The 17246-nt window shown below is 45.4% G+C and overlaps 1 long non-coding RNA gene across 2 annotated transcripts; it reads left to right on the forward strand.

Moving 5' to 3' along the window:
- The first annotated feature begins 1357 nt into the window (after positions 1 to 1357).
- Positions 1358 to 2544, forward strand: LOC139024414 (uncharacterized). 2 transcript variants are annotated; one of them, XR_011475708.1, is made up of 3 exons: positions 1358 to 1391; positions 1691 to 1767; positions 1819 to 2544. It is a non-coding gene; the product is annotated as an uncharacterized lncRNA (long non-coding RNA). The 2 variants fall into 2 exon arrangements; XR_011475709.1 differs by having other exon boundaries at positions 1361 to 1395.
- The last annotated feature ends 14702 nt before the right edge of the window (positions 2545 to 17246 follow it).

The raw sequence follows: 17246 nt of genomic DNA on the forward strand, positions 1-17246 counted from the left end.
ACTCTCTGTCTCTGTCCTCTCTCACCTCTCTGTCTGCTGTCTCTCATCCTCTCCTGTCTCTGTCTCTCTCAATCTCTTTCTCTTCTCTCTTTCTTGTCCTTGTCTCTGTCTCTGTTCTGTTCTCTGTCTCTTCTCTGTCTCTCTCTCTGTTTCTCTCCTCCTCTCGTCCTCTCCTCTCTCTTATCTTCTCTGTCTTCTTCGCCTGTCTGTCTCACTGTCTCTGTCTCTGTCTCTGTCTCCTCTCGTCCTTCTCGTCTGTTCTTTCTGTCTTCTGTCTCTAGTCTCTGTCTACTCTATCTTCTCTTCTTCTCCTTCTCGCTCTGTCTCTGTTCTTGTCTCTGTCTCTGTTCTCTCTCTCTCTCCTGTTCTGTGTCTCTTGTGTCTCTGTGTCTCTTGTGTCCTCTGTGTCTCTGTGTTCTCTCTGTTCTCTGTTCTGTGTTCTCCTGTTCTGTGTCTCTCTGTCTCTGTGTCTTACACTCCTCTTCATCAAAAACACAACATCCAATCACAGTGTTAACGTTGTCCTACCTGGATACTTTAGATATGAAGTTATATAAATAGCCTTGCATCCAAATAGCACTTACTCCATTTATAGTGCCACTACTTTTTGACAGAGACTATGAGCATATTGGGAAGCGGACTGTGTGTTTCGTTCACCTGAGGTGGTGTGTGTGTGTGTTCTGTCTTACCTGAGGTGTGTGTGTTCTGTCTTCCTGAGGTGTGTGTGTTCTGTCTCACCTGGGGTTTGTTGTGTGTGTTTTGCTCACTGAGGGGTGGTGTTTGTGTTCTTGTGCTACCTGAGGGGGGTGTTGTGTGGTGTGTGTGGTGTGTGTGTGTGTGTGTGTGTGTGTGTTCTGTCCTCACTGAGGTGGTGTGTGTGGGTGTGGTTCTGTCTCACCTGAGGGGTGTGGTGTGTGTGTGTTCTGTTCTACCTGAGATGTGTGTGTGTGTGTTCTGTCTCATCTGAGGTGTGTCTGTGTGTTCTGTCTCCCTGAGGTGTGTGTGTGTTCTGGTTCCTGAGGTGTGTGTGTGTTTGTCTCACCTGAGGGTGTGTGTGTTTGTCTCACCTGAGGGGGGTGTGTGTGTTCTGTTCACCTGAGGGTGTGTGTGTGTGTTCTGTCTCACCTGAGGTGTGTGTGGTGTGTGTTCTGTCTCCTGAGGTGTGTGTGTGTGTGTGGTGTGTTCTGTCGCACCTGAGGTGTGGTGTGTGTGTGTCCTGTGCACTGAGCGTGTGTGTCGTGTGTTCTGGTGCTGAAGGTGTGTGTGTGTGTGTTCTGTCGCCTGAGGTTGTGGTGTGTGTTTCTGTCTCCCTCTGAGGTGTGGTGTGCGTGGTGTTTTCTTCTCTCACCTGAGGTGTGTGGTGTGTGTGTGTTCTGTCGCACCTGAGGTGTGTGTGTGTGTGTTCTGTCGCACTGAGGTGTGTGTTGTTCTGTCGCACCTGAGGTGTGTGTGTGTTCTGTCTCACCTGAGGGTAAGTGTTTGTGTGTGTGTGTTGTGTTATGTCTCACCTGAGGGGTGTGTGTGTGTTTCTGTCTCACCTGAGGTGTGTGTTCTGTCTCACTGAGGGGTGTGGTGTGTTCTGTCTCACTTGAGGGGTGTGTGTGTTGTGTGTGTGTGTGTTCTGTCTCACAGAGGGGTGTGTGTGTGTTCTGTCTCACAGAGGGGTGTGTGGTGTGTTCTGTTCCCTGAGGTGTGTGTGTGTTCTGTCTCACCTGAGGTGTGTGTGTTTCTGTCTCACTGAGGTGTGTGTGTTCTGTCTCACCTGAGGTGTGTGGTGTTTTCTGTCTCACTGAGGTGTGTTGTGTTCTGTCTCCTGAGGTGTGTGTGTTCTGTCTCACCTGAGATGTGTGTTGGTGTTCTGTCCTTTGTCACCACCCCTGTCCGCCATGATCCATTGTGGACACCTGAACATTCGTCTCTATGACAAGTGTCTTTCAGAAGTCTCTGGCTACGTTTACACAGGCAGCCCAGTTCTGATCTTTTGCTACCTAATTGATATTTTGCCAATTATTGGGTAAAAGATAAGAATTGGACTGCCAGCGTAAATGACGTAGCGTTCGCTCCACCGCAGTATGACGTGGAGAGAAGTCTACCCATCATTGCCTTGCCATTCCACCAAATACATGGACTGTCCAGAGAAAGGATCAAGGTTTGGGATGTTTTATGGAAGGCCTACAGGAATCTATATGGGATCCGATAGGATCTAAGTGGATATAAGGTCTGCATGACACTATACACGTGGGACACATATTGACATATTACATATTTATTAGTTATCATATTGGTGTGTGTTTTAGTGTGTTGTGTGTTTCAGGTGCGTCTTAGTGTGTAAGAGGTGCCAGGTTTAGGCTATACTGCTGGGCTAGCAAGGGATTTTTAGGTTGTATAAGCAATATTAATATGAACAGTTTTTTTGTTTTTTTGGTGTGTTATTTTTGGAAGTGGAAGGGAGGAAATGGGGAGGCGTATTGCTTTTTTATTTCTCCTTGGTGCTGAGAGTGCACATATTTGATGGTGTAACAGCAGTAAATTATTTATCCTAAAGCCATTGACTACTGTGTTTTTTGGTAGAAAGGATAGGGCGGATGGGAGAGGTATGAGAGGGAGAGGGCGGGTGGGGAGAGGTGTGTGATGTATGGGGAGGGTGGGTGGGGAGAGGTTGAGAGGGAGAGGGCGGGTGGGGAGAGGTGGGTGATGTATGGAGAGGGTGGGTGGGGAGAGGTGTGTGATGTATGGGAGAGGGCGGGTGGGGAGAGGTATGAGAGGGAGAGGGCGGGTGGGGAGAGGTGGGTGATGTATGGGAGAGGTGGGTGGGGAGAGGTGTGTGATGTATGGGAGAGGGCGGGTGGGAGAGGTATGAGAGGGAGAGGGGGGTGGGGAGAGGTGGGTGATGTATGGGAGAGGGTGGGTGGGGAGAGGTGTGTGATGTATGGAGAGGGCGGGTGGTGAGGGTATGAGAGGGAGAGGGGCGGGTGGGGAGAGGTGGGTTGTATGGGAGAGGGTGGTGGGGAGAGGTGTGTGAATGTTGGGGGGGGTTAGGGAGGGAGAGGTGGGTGGGTGGGGAGAGGTGTGATGTATGAGAGGGTTAGGGAGGGAGAGGGTGGGTGGGTGGGGAGAGGTGTGATGTATGAGAGCCAAAGATATAGTTTTTTTAGTTTTTATATGATTCCTTTTTTTAAATTCAGTTTAATTTCAGTTAGTTTTCTGACCTGTTTTGTTCATTTTTATTTACACTGAACAAAAAATATAAACGCGAGTGTAAAGTGCTGGTTCCATGAGTTGAAATAAAAGATCCCAGAAATGTTCCATACGCACAAAAAGCTTTTTTCTCTCAAATGTTGTGCACAAATGTGTTCTTTATCCCTGTTAGTGAGCATTTCTCCTTTTTATTTTATTTTTATTATTTAACCTTTATTTGACTAGGCAAGTCAGTTAAGAACACATTCTTATCGACAATGACGGCCTAGGAACAGTGGGTTTAACTACCTTGTTCAGGGGCAGAACGACAGATTTTTATCTTGTCAGCTCGGAGATTCGATCTAGCAACCTTTCGGTTACAGGCCCAACGCTCTAACCACTAGACTACTTGCCGCCCCTTTGCCAAGATAATCCATCCACCTGACAGATATATCAAGAAGTTGATTTAACAGCATGGTCATTCATTACAAATGTGCACCTTGTGCTGGGGACAATAAAAACCCACTCTAAAATCATGCAGTTTTGTCACAATGCCACAGATGTCTGAAATTGAGGGAGCGTTTAATTGGCATGCCGACTGCAAAAAAGGCCAAATATACACTGGAGTTGCTTACAAAGACAAACATTGCGTGTTCCTACGTGACCTTTGGCTTAAATTGGCTTAAAAAAATGGCAAGACTTGAAAATGGCTGTCTAGCAATGATCAACAATCAACTTGACAGAGCTGGAATAATGGGCAAATGTTGTACAATCCAGATGTCCAAAACTCTGATTTATGTAAGTATTCACACTTGAGTCAATGCTTTGTAGCAGCACCTTAGCGGCGATTACAGCTATCAGCCTTATTGGACCTTTTCTGTATTTAATTTTCAATACATTTGCAAAAAAAATGGTTAAACATGTTTTCATTTTGTCATTATGTGGTAATAGTGTGTAGATGGGTGAGGAAAAATAATCTATTTCATCCATTTTTTTTATTTTAACTGCAACACAACCAAATGTGGAATAAGTCAAAGTGGTGTGAATACTTCAGAAGGGCTCTGTAGATCATTCACTCTGGCCGGAGCTGGAATGTAAAGTGATCAGATTACACACACTGGATAATCTGAGTGCTGGAGAAATATTCTGCCTTCAGACATTAGCGAGCTCTCTATTCCTCTGTCTATTCTCTCCTCTAGCTCTGTATCCATGGAGGACTGTACTGAACTCGGGGGAAACAACTCAGACGTGAGAGGAGAAGGAGGAAACTTCCGTAACACATGTTTGAGCACCTATGTCTGATTACTGTGCATTGTGGGTACATTATTCTTAATGCATTTCTGCAACATTGTTCTTGAATCCATAAACATGAAGATTAAGTACGAGTGTTTCAGTGCTGATCGTTTCAATGCCCTCCATTGGGGATTCATTTGGTCTGTCTACTTCTCTGGCCTGATCGACTCTGGACTCTGGTGCCTGGATGAGGTGACATCCCCTTTTGCAACTTCAGTAACACCTAATCTACAGCCTGCTGTTATAATACATGATGATACAGTTATAATACATGATGATACAGTTATAATACATGATGATACAGTTATAATACATGATGATACAGGTATAATACACGACGGATACAGGTATAATACACGATACAGGTATAATACACGATACAGGTATAATACACGATACAGGTATAATACACGATACAGGTATAATACACGATACAGGTATAATACATGATACAGGTATAATACATGATTATGTATAATACATGTACAGTATAATACATGATGATACAGTATAATACATGATGATAGTTAGAATATCAATCATCAATGTATATATAAGCCCTTCTTACATCAGCCGATGTCACAAAGTGCTGTACAGAAACCCAGCCTAAAACCCCAAATAGCAAGCAATGCAGGTGTAGAAGCACGGTGGCTAGGAAAAAACACCCTAGAAAGGCCAGAACCTAGGAAGAAATCTAGAGATGAACCAGGCTATGAAGGGTGGCCAGTCCTCTTCTGGCTGTGCCGGTGGAGATTATAACGAAGAGAGAGAGAATTAGAGAGAGCGTACTTAAATTCACACAGGACATCAGATAAGACAGGAGAAATACTCCAGATATAACAGACTGACCCTAGCCCCCGACACATAAACTACTGCAGCATAAATACTGGAGGCTGAGTCATGAGGGGTCAGGAGACACTGTGGCCCCATCGCGATACCTCCGGACAGGGCCAAACAGGCAGGATATAACCCCACCCACTTTGCCAAAGCACAGCCCCACACCACTAGAGGGATATCTTCAACCACCAACTTACCATCCCGAACAAGAATAACTGACGAGTTTCAGAAGAAAGTTTTTGTTTCTGGCCATTTTGAGCCTGTAATCGAACCCACAAATGCTGATTCTCCAGATATCAACTAGTCTAAAGAAGGCCAGTTTTATGCTTCTTTAATCAGAACAACAGTTTTCAGCTGTGCTAACATAATTGCAAAAAGGTTTTCAATGATCAACTAGCCTTTTAAAATGATAAACTTGGATTAGCTAACACAACGTGCCATTGGAACACAGGAGTGATGGTTACTGATAATGGGCCTCTTACGCCTATGTAGATATTCCATAAAAATCTGCCGTTTCCAGCTACAACAGTCTTTACAACATTAACAATGTCTACACTGTATTTCTGATCAATTTGATGTTATTTTAATGGACAAAAAATTTGCTTTTCTTTCAAAACAAGGACATTTCTAAGTCACCCCAAACTTTTGAACTTTACTGTATATGATTACTGCATCCATTAGCTGTAGGATCGACAGAGGCATTAAGGGGAATTAGAAACATAAAGTAGGTTACTTACATTGTAACTGCCAACGCCCCTGGGATAATGTACATTTGCTGCAGCATTACGACACAATGGTAGGCATTATCTGAGCTGGGCTTTGGGTCATTGATAAGTCACAATACACGATGATACAGTTATAATGCATCGAAAGGTTTACAATGTGATGTTTAATGTACAATGATTCTGACTACTATTCGGCCAATGACATACCCTGGCCTCTGGAGATTATGTGAGGCATCACACCCTTTGGTAACTCTGAACCAGACAGAGACATTCAGGCTCCCACTTGGTATGTAACTGCAGATTAGTCTGCAGACAGTATGTTAACTGCAGATTAGTCTCTTGGACAGACTAGTTTAGCTGCAAGTTAGTCTCTCTGGACAGACTAGTTTAGCTGCAAGTTAGTCTCTTGGACAGACTTCTCTACCTGCAGGTTAGTCTCTTGACAGACAAGTCTACCTGCAGTGGGTCTTCTACCAGACCAGTTAGCCTCCTAACTATAGTGTGTATTGTCACAAGCCGGCTCATAGCCTGTGACAAAAATGAGGGGACACGAACAACAGGTATAGGCCAATTAAAAAGTTCTTTATTATAAACAAAACTATTAACTTTAAACTAAGAAAAAGGAATGAGTGTTGGAAGTATCATAATTGTAAGGTGTATGTTAAGTGCATGGATGCGTGAATAAGTGTGTTGTGAACATGACTGAGTGAAAACTATGCAAACTACAAAGGAACAAACAAAACATGATCATACCTGGAGGAGCAGAGAGAGAGAGAGAGAGAGGAGTGATTAGTGAACAAGTTTATACCCTGACCAGGTGGCTCCAATCACTAACGACCCTCCTCTGCCTGCAGGAGGAACCGCCTGCACTGCAGAGGAGGAGCCGTGACAGTATCTCTAAGCCCTATTATAGTCTTCCTAATATAGTGGTGTATCTAAGCCCTATTATAGTCCCTAACTATAGTGTGTATCTAAGCCTATTATAGTCTCCTAACTATAGTGTGTATCTAAGCCCTAGTATAGTCTCCCTAAATATAGTGTGTATCTAAGCCCTATATAGTCTCCTAACTATAGTGTGTATCTAAGCCCTATTATAGTCTCCTAACTATGTGTGTATCTAGCCCTATTTATAGTCTCCTAACTATAGTGTGTATCTAAGCCCTATTATAGTCTCCTAACTATAGTTGTATCTAAGCCCTATTTAGTCTCCTAACTATAGTGTGCATCTAAGCCCTATTATAGTCTCCTAACTATAGTTGTGTATCTAAGGCCTAATTATAGTCTCCTAACTATAGTGTGTATCTAAGCCCTATATAGTCTCCTAACTATAGTGTGCATCTAAGCCCTATTATAGTCTCCTAACTATAGTGTGCATCTAAGCCCTATTATAGTCTCCTAACTATAGTGTGTATCTAAGCCCTATTATAGTTCCTAACTATAGTGTGCATCTAAGCCCTATTATAGTCTCCTAACTATAGTGTGCATTCCTAAGCCCTATTATAGTCTCCTAACTATAGTGTGTATCTAAGCCCTATATTAGTCTCCTAACTTAGTGTGATCTAAGCCCTTATAGTCTCCTAACTATAGTGTGATCTAAGCCCTATTATAGTCTCCTACTAAGTGTGATCTAAGCCCTATTATAGTCTCCTAACTATAGTGTGATCTAAGCCCTATTATGTTCCTAACTATAAGTGTGTATCTAAGCCCTATCATAGTCTCCTAACTTAGTGTGCATCTAAGCCCTATTATAGTCTCCTAACTATAGTTGTGATCTAAGCCCATTATAGTCTCCTAACTATAGTGTGCATCTAAGCCCTATTATAGTCTCTAACTATAAGTGTGTATCTAAGCCCTATTTATAGTCTCCTAACTATAGTGTGCATCTAAGCCCTATTATAGTCTCCTAACTATAGTGTTGATCTAAGCCTATCATAGTCTCCTAACTATAGTGTGCATCTAAGCCCTATTATAGTCTCCTAACTATAGTGTGTATCTAAGCCCTATTATAGTCTCCTAACTATAGTGTGCATCTAAGCCCTATTAGTCTTCGTTTCATCATAGTTCAGATTCAGGATGAACTTGCTAAATTCCCCTCCAGCGTTTAAAAGTATTGGATTGGTGTAAACTAGGGCTAGAGTGAGTTTCCAGATTTTCCAGATATTTAGATCGATTTGTTTGCACGTGTGCTTTCCCCTTTCTGCAAAGATAACATGAACTTTGTTTGGGATCGTAGCACAGAAAACATTTGCCTGTTTGGATACATTGATTTCCACTGATTTCCACTGATTTCTACTGATTTCTACTGCTTTCCTGACCAGAGTGCCACAGCTGACTTGGCCCTTTCAAGATAACATGCTACAGGTCAATGAAATTAAGCCGGTTTAGACACCGAATAATTAGCTAGCTAGTTAGTAATGTAGTATTATAAAGTTGTAATTTATAATCAACAATGTAGATATGAATACAAGTAGTCGTACTACGGAGCTAACAAGTAACATTTTCTTCCGATGTTGCTTGATCAGTGTTTAGGCCTATTAGCTAGCCAAAATGACATGAAAAGTGATCAAAATATATTAACAGGATTGCGGTAATTTCAGCAGTTCAAAATTATTTAGATTTTAAATAGATCGATATCCTGAACTTGTTGAAAGCAAGAGGCTTTCTTGATTGTCGTTCGTTAGCCATGTCATTTTGAGCCCCAGGCAACTCGCCTTCACTAAAAGTATTGGATAGGTGGATAGCTAGCTAGCTAGTTCAGTACACAATGCATTAGCTGGACTTTATAAACTATCAGGCCTTCACTACCTGGCATCTACTCTGTATTTGTTCAAGGTAGGAGTGACAGTACTATTAAAGACAAGTTTGAAGACACGCCGGTATAGCTGACTTTAGCCTAAATGTTTCACTGACTATTTCACCAGGCATGGTATTTTTCATCCCTGTATCCCACAAAACAAGTTAGCTAATCAAATGTATTTATAAAGCCCTTTTTACATCAGCAGATGTCGCACCAAACCTGTTTCCCCAGGCGGTATATAACCCTAACAGACAGCACCGTGCAGCACCAAACCTGTTTCCCCAGGCGGTATATAACCCTAACAGACAGTACCAAACCTGTTTCCCCAGGCGGTATATAACCCTAACAGACAGTACCAAACCTTTCCCCAGACGGTATATAACCCTAACAGACCAGTACCAAACCTGTTTCCCCAGGCGTATATAACCCTAACAGACAGTACCAAACCTGTTTCCCCAGGCGGTATATAACCCTAACAACAGCACCAAACTGTTTCCCCAGGCGGTAATAACCTAAACAGACAGTACCAAAACCTGTTTCCCCAGGCGGTATATAACCCTAACAGACAGTACCAAACCTGTTTCCCAGGCGTATATAACCCTAACAGACAGTACCAAACCTGTTTCCCAGGCGGTATATAACCCTAACAGACAACAAACCTGTTTCCCCAGCGTAATAACCCTACAAGACAGTACCAAACCTGTTTCCCAGGGGTATATAACCCTAACAGAACAGTACCAAACCTGTTTTCCCCAGGCGGTATATAAACCCTAACAGACAGTACCAAACCTGTTTTCCCAGGCGGTATATAACCCTAACAGACAGTACCAAACCTGTTCCCCAGGCGGTATATAACCCTAACAGACATACCAAACCTGTTCCCCACGGCGGTATATTAACCCTAACAGACAGTACCAAACCTGTTTCCCCAGGCGGTATATAACCCTAACAGACAGCACGTCCAGCACCAAAACCTGTTTCCCCAGGCGGTATATAACCCTTAACAGACCCAGTACCAAACCTGTTTCCCCAGGCGGTATATAACCTAACAGACAGCACCAACCTGTTTTCCCAGGCGGTATATAACCCTAAAGACAGACGTGCAGTCCAAAACCTGTTCCCCAGGCGTATATAACCCTAAACAGACAGTACCAAACCGTTTCCCAGGCGGTATAATAACCCTAACAGACATACCAAAACCGTGTTTCCCCAGGCGGTATATAACCCTAAACAGACAGTACCAAACCTGTTTCCCAGGCGGTATATAACCCTAACAGACATACCAAAACCTGTTTCCCCAGCGGTATATAACCTAACAAGACAGTACCAAACCTGTTTCCCCCGGTAATATAACCCTAACAGACAGCACCAAACCTGTTTTCCCAGGCGGTATAATAACCCTAACAGACAGCACCGTGCAGCACCAAACCTGTTTCCCAGGCGGTATATGACCCTAAACAGACAGTACCAAACCTGTTTCCCCAGGCGATATAACCCTAACAGACAGTACCAAAACCTGTTCCCCAGGCGTATATAACCCTAACAGACAGTACCAAACCTGTTTTCCCATGCGGTTATATAACCCTAACAGACAGCACCAAAACCTTGTTTTCCCAGGCGTATATAACCCTAACAGACAGCACCGTGCAGCACCAAACCTGTTTCCCCAGGCGGTATAAACCCAACAGACAGTACCAAACCTGTTACCCCAGCGGTATATAACCCTAACAGACAGCACCTTGTAGCACCAAACCTGTTTCCCCAGGCGGTATATAACCCTAAACAGACAGTACCAAAAACCTGTTCCCAGGCGGTATATAACCCTAACAGACAGCACCACAAACCTGTTTCCCCAGCGGTATATAACCCTAACAGACAGCCACCAAACCTGTTTGCCAAGGGTATATAACCCTAACAGACAGCACTGGGCAGCACCAAACCTGTTTCCCCAGGCGGTATATAACCCTAACAGACAGCACCAAAACCTGTTTCCCCAGGTGGTATATAAACCCTAACAACAGTACCAAACCTGTTTCCCCAGGCGGTATATAACCCTAAACAGACAGCACCAAACCTGTTTGCCCAGGCGTATATAACCCTAACAGACAGTACCAAACCTGTTTCCCCAGCAGTATATAACCTAACAGACAGCACCAAACCTGTTTCCCCAGGCGGTATATAACCCTAACAGACAGCACCGTGCAGCACCAAACCTGTTTTCCCAGGCGGTATACAGCCCAAGCAAACAGCACTCTGTAAAACTGTGTAACAGCAGCTCCAACCAAACCCCTCCTTCTCTGCTAAATGGTAAATATCTCCTGTGTTCTCGATTCCTCTCTCTTGACCGCGGCCTGTCAGAAACCAAACCCTGTTAGAGTGGTTTGTAGATCCACATAGAAATACCCCACCCAGGAGAAAGGAGAACGGGACAAGGGGAAGGGAGGGTGAGGAGGGTGACGGAAGGAGAGTAATACCTCATTCACCACTCCCTCCTCTCCTTCCATTCTCCTCAACCACGGTGGCGACAGCAGTCTGTGTGAAGGGTGGAGATGAGCAAATACCATATCCTCCCCTCTTTCCCTCCCTCTTCCTCCTCCCCCACCCCTCCCTTCTAGAAGGCAGTGAGGCTATGCCGGTGTGTATTTCTAGGGGAACAAGGAGGAGGAGAGGAAGAGTGTAAATGCTTATTCATCATCCGAGGGCAACAATAGTGACTTGAGATCCTCGCTCCATCCATCCTCCTCCCTCTCTCCTCTCCTCCCTCTTCTCCTCTCCTCCCTCCTTCCCTCTCTCCTCTCCTCTCCTCTCCTCCTCCCTCTCTTCCCTCCTCCTCTCCTCTCCTCTCCGTTCCTCCTCCTCTCTTTCCCTCTCTCCTCTCCTTTCCTTTCCTCCTCCCTCTCTTCCTCTCTCCTCTCTCTCCTTTCCTCCTCCCTCTCTCCTCTCCTCTCCTCCTCTCTTTCCTCCCTCTCTCCTCTCCTCTTCCTTTCCTCCTTCCTTCCTCCAATTCTCCTCCCTCTCTCCAATTCTCCTCCTCTCTCCTCTCCCCTCCTCCCTCTCTCCTCTCCTTCCTCCCTCCTCCTCTCCTCCCTCTCTCCTCTCCTCCTCCTCCTCCTCCTCTCCCCCTCTCTCCTCTCCTCCCTCTCTCCTTTCCCCTCCTCACTCTCTCTACCCCCTCCCTCTCTCCCTCCCTCCCTCTCCTCTCTCCTCTCGCCCCCTCCTCTCTCTCTCTCTCCTCCTCTCTCCTTTCTCCTCCCTCTCTCCTCTCCCCTCCTCCCGATAGTTTGCTGTGTATATTTATAGGGGAACACGAGCCAACCACCCCGGGCAGGACAACTGATCGATCATCAGGAAGAGGACTTGATATGACCTGTCCACACCTGTGCAACCAGTATTACTACATCTCAAAGACAATATCAAGGAGGACCAGGGACAACACTACCCCTCAGAGACAATATCAAGGAGACCAGGACAACACTCCCCTCAGAGACAATACAAGGAGGACCAGGGACACACTACCCCTCAGAGACAATATCAAGGAGGACCAGGACAACACTACCCCTCAGAGACAATATCAAGGAGGACCAGGGACAACACTACCCCTCAGAGACAATATCAAGGAGGACCAGGAACACACACCCTCAGAGACAATATCAAGGAGGACCAGGGACAACACTACCCCACAGAGACAATATCAAGGAAGGACCAGGGACAACACTACCCCTCAGAGACATATCAAGGAGGACCAGGACAACACTACCCCTCAGAGACAATATAAGGAGGACCAGGGACAACACTACCCCTCAGAGACAATATCAAGGAGACCAGGGACAACACTACCCCACAGAGACAATATCAAGGAGACCAGGGACAACACACCCCTCAGAGACAATATCAAGGAGGACCAGGACAACACTACCCCTCAGAGACAATATCAAGAGGACCAGGGACAACACTACCCTCAGAGACAATATCAAGGAGGACAGGGACAACACTACCCTCAGAGACAATATCAAGAAGGGACCAGGACAACACACCCCTCAGAGACAATATCAAGGACGGACCAGGGACACACATCCCCCTCAGAGAACAATATCAAGGGGACCAGGGACAACACTACCCTCAGAGACAATATAAGGAGACAGGACAACACTACCCCTCAGAGACAATATCAAGGAGGACCAGGGACAACACTACCCCTCAGAGACAATATCAAGGAGGACCAGGGACAACACTCCCCCTCAGAGACAATATCAAGGGGGACCAGGGACAACACTACCCCTCAGAGACAATATCAAGGAGTAGTGTAGTGTTGTGTATCGATAGGCTTGTGTTGTTGTTATTATTAACATTATTAGGTGTTTTTGTTGTTGTTGTTGTTGTTGTTGTTGCGACTCTAGTTTCGCTGGAAGACGGTGTTTCTTTTTGGTCAGTGGGAGGAAAGGGAGGGCGGAGGGATGTTGAGAAGCGGACCCTCAGTCTGGTGCTTTCTCCCTCCGCTGAGACTGACCATCAGATGCAGGCACCATCAGCCCAGGAACATTTATTTAAATGTATGCTCAATTAGCTGTGCCTCACAAGTAATACAACGAATCTATACTGAACAAAAATATAAACGCAACATGCAACAATTTCAAATATTTTACTGTTACAGTTCATATGGATTTCACATGACTGGATAGGGGTGCAGCCATTGGTGGGCCAACCCACTTGGCAGTCAGGACCACCCACTTGGCAGTCAGGACCACCCACTTGGCAGTCAGGACCACCCACTTGGCAGTCAGGACCACCCACTTGGCAGTCAGGACCACCCACTAGGGAGCCAGGTCTAGCCAATCAGAGTGACTTTTTCCCCAACAAAAAAATACATAAATACTCCTCAGCACTGCAGTAGCAATGCAATATTAGGCACTTTCAATGCAACATACCGAAACAGACCTATGCAAGAGATGATAGGGGAGAAAATGTGGATAATTGGCATATACATTACCCTTAATGAACTTACACGTGGGCGAGGATATTGGAAATTTTATCAAAACTTATTGGATGATATCTTGTTTTTAACCAGGACAGAAGAATGTATAACTTCATTTCTGACATAACAGGTACAGCAGATCCCCTTATTGTCTGGGACACGTTTAAATGTGCCTTTAGAGGCCATGCAATTCAGTACTCGGCTCTAAAACAAAAGCAATTTAGGTCAAAAGAGTCCATAATAGAAATAGAAGGTAAATAGAAGGTCTAACAGAACAGATAGAGAGCAATAAAAACTGTCCCGTAGAGGCTCAGAATAAAAAAGAAAAAAAAGAAATGGAGGTACTTGATCAAGTCTAATATAAACTCACCAAAAAAAGAAACGTCCCTTTTTCAGGACCCTGTCTTTCAAAGATAATTCGTAAGAATCCAATTAACTTCACAGATCTTCATTGTAAAGGGTTTTAAACACTGTTTCCCATGCTTGTTCAATGGACCATAAACAATTAATGAACATGCACCTGTGGAACGGTCGTTAAGACACTAACAGCTTACAGACGGTAGGCAATTAAGGTCACAGTTATGAAAACTTAGGACACTAAAGAGGACTTTCTACTGACTCTGAAAAACACCAAAATTAAGATACCCAGGGTCCCTGCTCATCTGCGGGAACGTGCCTTAGGCATGCTGCAAGGAGGCATGAGGACTGCAGATGTGGCCAGGGCAATAAATTGCAATGTCCGTACTGTGAGACGCATAAGACAGCGCTACAGGGAGACAGACGGACAGCTGATCATCCTCGCAGTGGCAGACCATGTGTAACAACACCTGCACAGGATCGGTACATCCGAACATCACACCTGCGGGACAGGTACAGGATGGCAACAACAACTGCCTAGTTACACCAGGAACGCACAATCCCTCCATCAGTGCTCAGACTGTCTGCAATAGGCTGAGAGAGGCTGGACTGAGGGCTTGTAGGCCTGTTGTAAGGCAGGTACTCACCAGACATCACCAGCAACAACGTCGCCTATGGGCTCAAACCCACCGTCGCTGGACCAGACAGGACTGGCAAAAAGTGCTCTTCACTGACGAGTCGTGATTTTGTCTCACATGGGGTGATGGTCAGATTCGCGTTTATCGTCGAAGGAATGAGCGTTACACCGATGCCTGTGCTCTGGAGCGGGATCGATTTGGAGGTGGAGGGTCCGTCATGGTCTGGGGCGGTGTGTCACAGCATCATTGGACTGAGCTTGTTGTCATTGCAGGCAATCTCAACGCTGTGCGTTACAGGGAAGACATCCTCCTCCCTCATGTGGTACCCTTCCTGCAGGCTCATCCTGACCCTCCAGCATGACAATGGCACCAGCCATACTGCCCGTTCTGTGCATGATTGTCAGAGAAAGTCAAGAGTGTGCAAAGCTGTCATCAAGGCAAAGAGTGGCTATTTGAAGAATGATGGTTTCTATGAACTAATGGCTTCTACTGTTGTGACTAGATGGAGTATAGTTGATGGTTTCTCTGAACTGATGACTTCTAGATGGAGAATAGCTACAGACTAAAAGTTGCATGTTCTAGTCGTGGACATCTGCAGCATATTCTCCATATCAGCGAAGAAACACGCACGCACGCACGCACGCACGCACGCACGCACGCACGCACGCACACGCACACGCACACACACACACACATAATTAACAAAGTGTAATCAGACACTGGTAAAGCTCACATTGATCACCTGTTGAGGTAAAGTTCAGTTCAGCACTGAAATGTTCAGCTCTCTCTAGATAATTATTAAAGGAGGAGGAGAGCAAAGATCTACACCATGTTTAGTCAGTTAGCGCCCCCAAGTGGTGAAACATGATCAAAACACAGGGCCAGAAAAACGATTCTAGACAGACAACTAACAAACCAATCAACCAACAACTAACCAACCAATCACCCAACAACTAATCAACCAACAACTAACCAACCAATCACCCAACAACTAATCAACCAACAACTAATCAAATCAACAATAACTACCGACCAACAACCCAAATCAACAAAAAACTCCCTGTTTCTGAATCTGGTCCTGATATTTTTCCCCACGTTGTCCTTTCAGCACGGTTCCAGCAACCATGTATAACCATACCAGCCCCAGTACAGCTGGGTTTTTGGCTGGGTAGTTGTCTAGGAGAGGTAAGTAACGTTATGTATTGTGGGAAAGAATATCACTCTGCCAGGTTCATGGATTGTCTTGAACAACTTTACGTTACTGTGAAATGTCTTTGTTCAAACTTTCAGAAGATTTATGATTTTGTTGGTTATCTACTAGGAACAGGCAGTAGGGAGGTATAGGCATAGAGAGAGAGAGAGAGAGAACAGGATGGAGAGAGGTGGGGCGGAGAGGAGAGAAGAGAGGGGGAGAGAGGAGAGAACAGGATGGATGAGAGGTGGGGCGGAGAGAGAGAAGAGAGGGGGAGAGAGAGAACAAGGATGTAGGGAGGTGGAGCGCATAGAGGAGAAGAGAGGGGGAAGAGAGAGAGAACAGTGAAGGGGGAGGGAGGTGGGGATGTAGAGAGGGGGGACGAGAGAGAACAGGAGCGTGAGGGAGGTGGGTGCGTAAGAAGAGAAGAAGAGGGGGAGAGAGAACAGGAGGAGGGAGGTGGGGGCGGTAGAGAGAGAAGAGAGGGGAGAGAACAGGGGGAGGGTAGGGGGGGGCGTAGAGAGAGAAAAGAGAGGGGGAGAGAGAAAGGAAGGGAGGGGGGGGGGTAGAGAGAGAAGAGAGACATTGTTAGATAAAAAATAAAGAGGTCGAGACAAAAGAGGCGAGAGACAAAGAGAGGGAGAGACAAAAGACAGAGAAAAGAGAGAGACGGGAACGGGAGGTGGTACATAGAGAGAGAAGAGAAGGGGAGAGAGAGAAAGAACAGGAGGGAGGGAGGTGGGGCAAAGAAGAGGGGGAGAGAGAGTACAAGAAGGAAGGTGGGTAGGCGTGGGACAGAGCGTTTCAGAGAGATGAAAAGAGAGGGAGAGACAGAGAGAGAGAAAGGTGGGGGCGTGGGATATTGAGAGGCTAGTGAGTGAGAGAGAGGGGAGGAAGAGAGAGAGAGAGAGAGAGGGGAGGAAGAGACAGAGACAGAAAGAGAGAGAGGGGAGGAAGAGACAGAGACAGAAAGAGAGAGAGAGAGAGAGAGAGAGAGAGAGAAGAGACAGGTGATTTTGTAGTTGTTCTACAGATGTCTAATGTGGAAAGGTAATGAGTCCTGTAGGACTATTAAAGATGAAGTATAGAGACGTGACACTGTTCCAGGCTGGTCCATCACTTACAGGTGCAGAAATTGTCCTCAGGACATTTGGAATAACAAGTAATCCTGCTGGCATTATTACCAGGGAAATTGAATGACTAAGCATTAAGCAGATTTTACATTTCTGGCATATTTTAATATTTTAAAGGCTCAGAC

Source organism: Salvelinus sp. IW2-2015, unplaced genomic scaffold (genome assembly GCF_002910315.2).
Source record: "Salvelinus sp. IW2-2015 unplaced genomic scaffold, ASM291031v2 Un_scaffold1479, whole genome shotgun sequence".
Lineage (NCBI taxonomy): Eukaryota > Metazoa > Chordata > Actinopteri > Salmoniformes > Salmonidae > Salvelinus > Salvelinus sp. IW2-2015.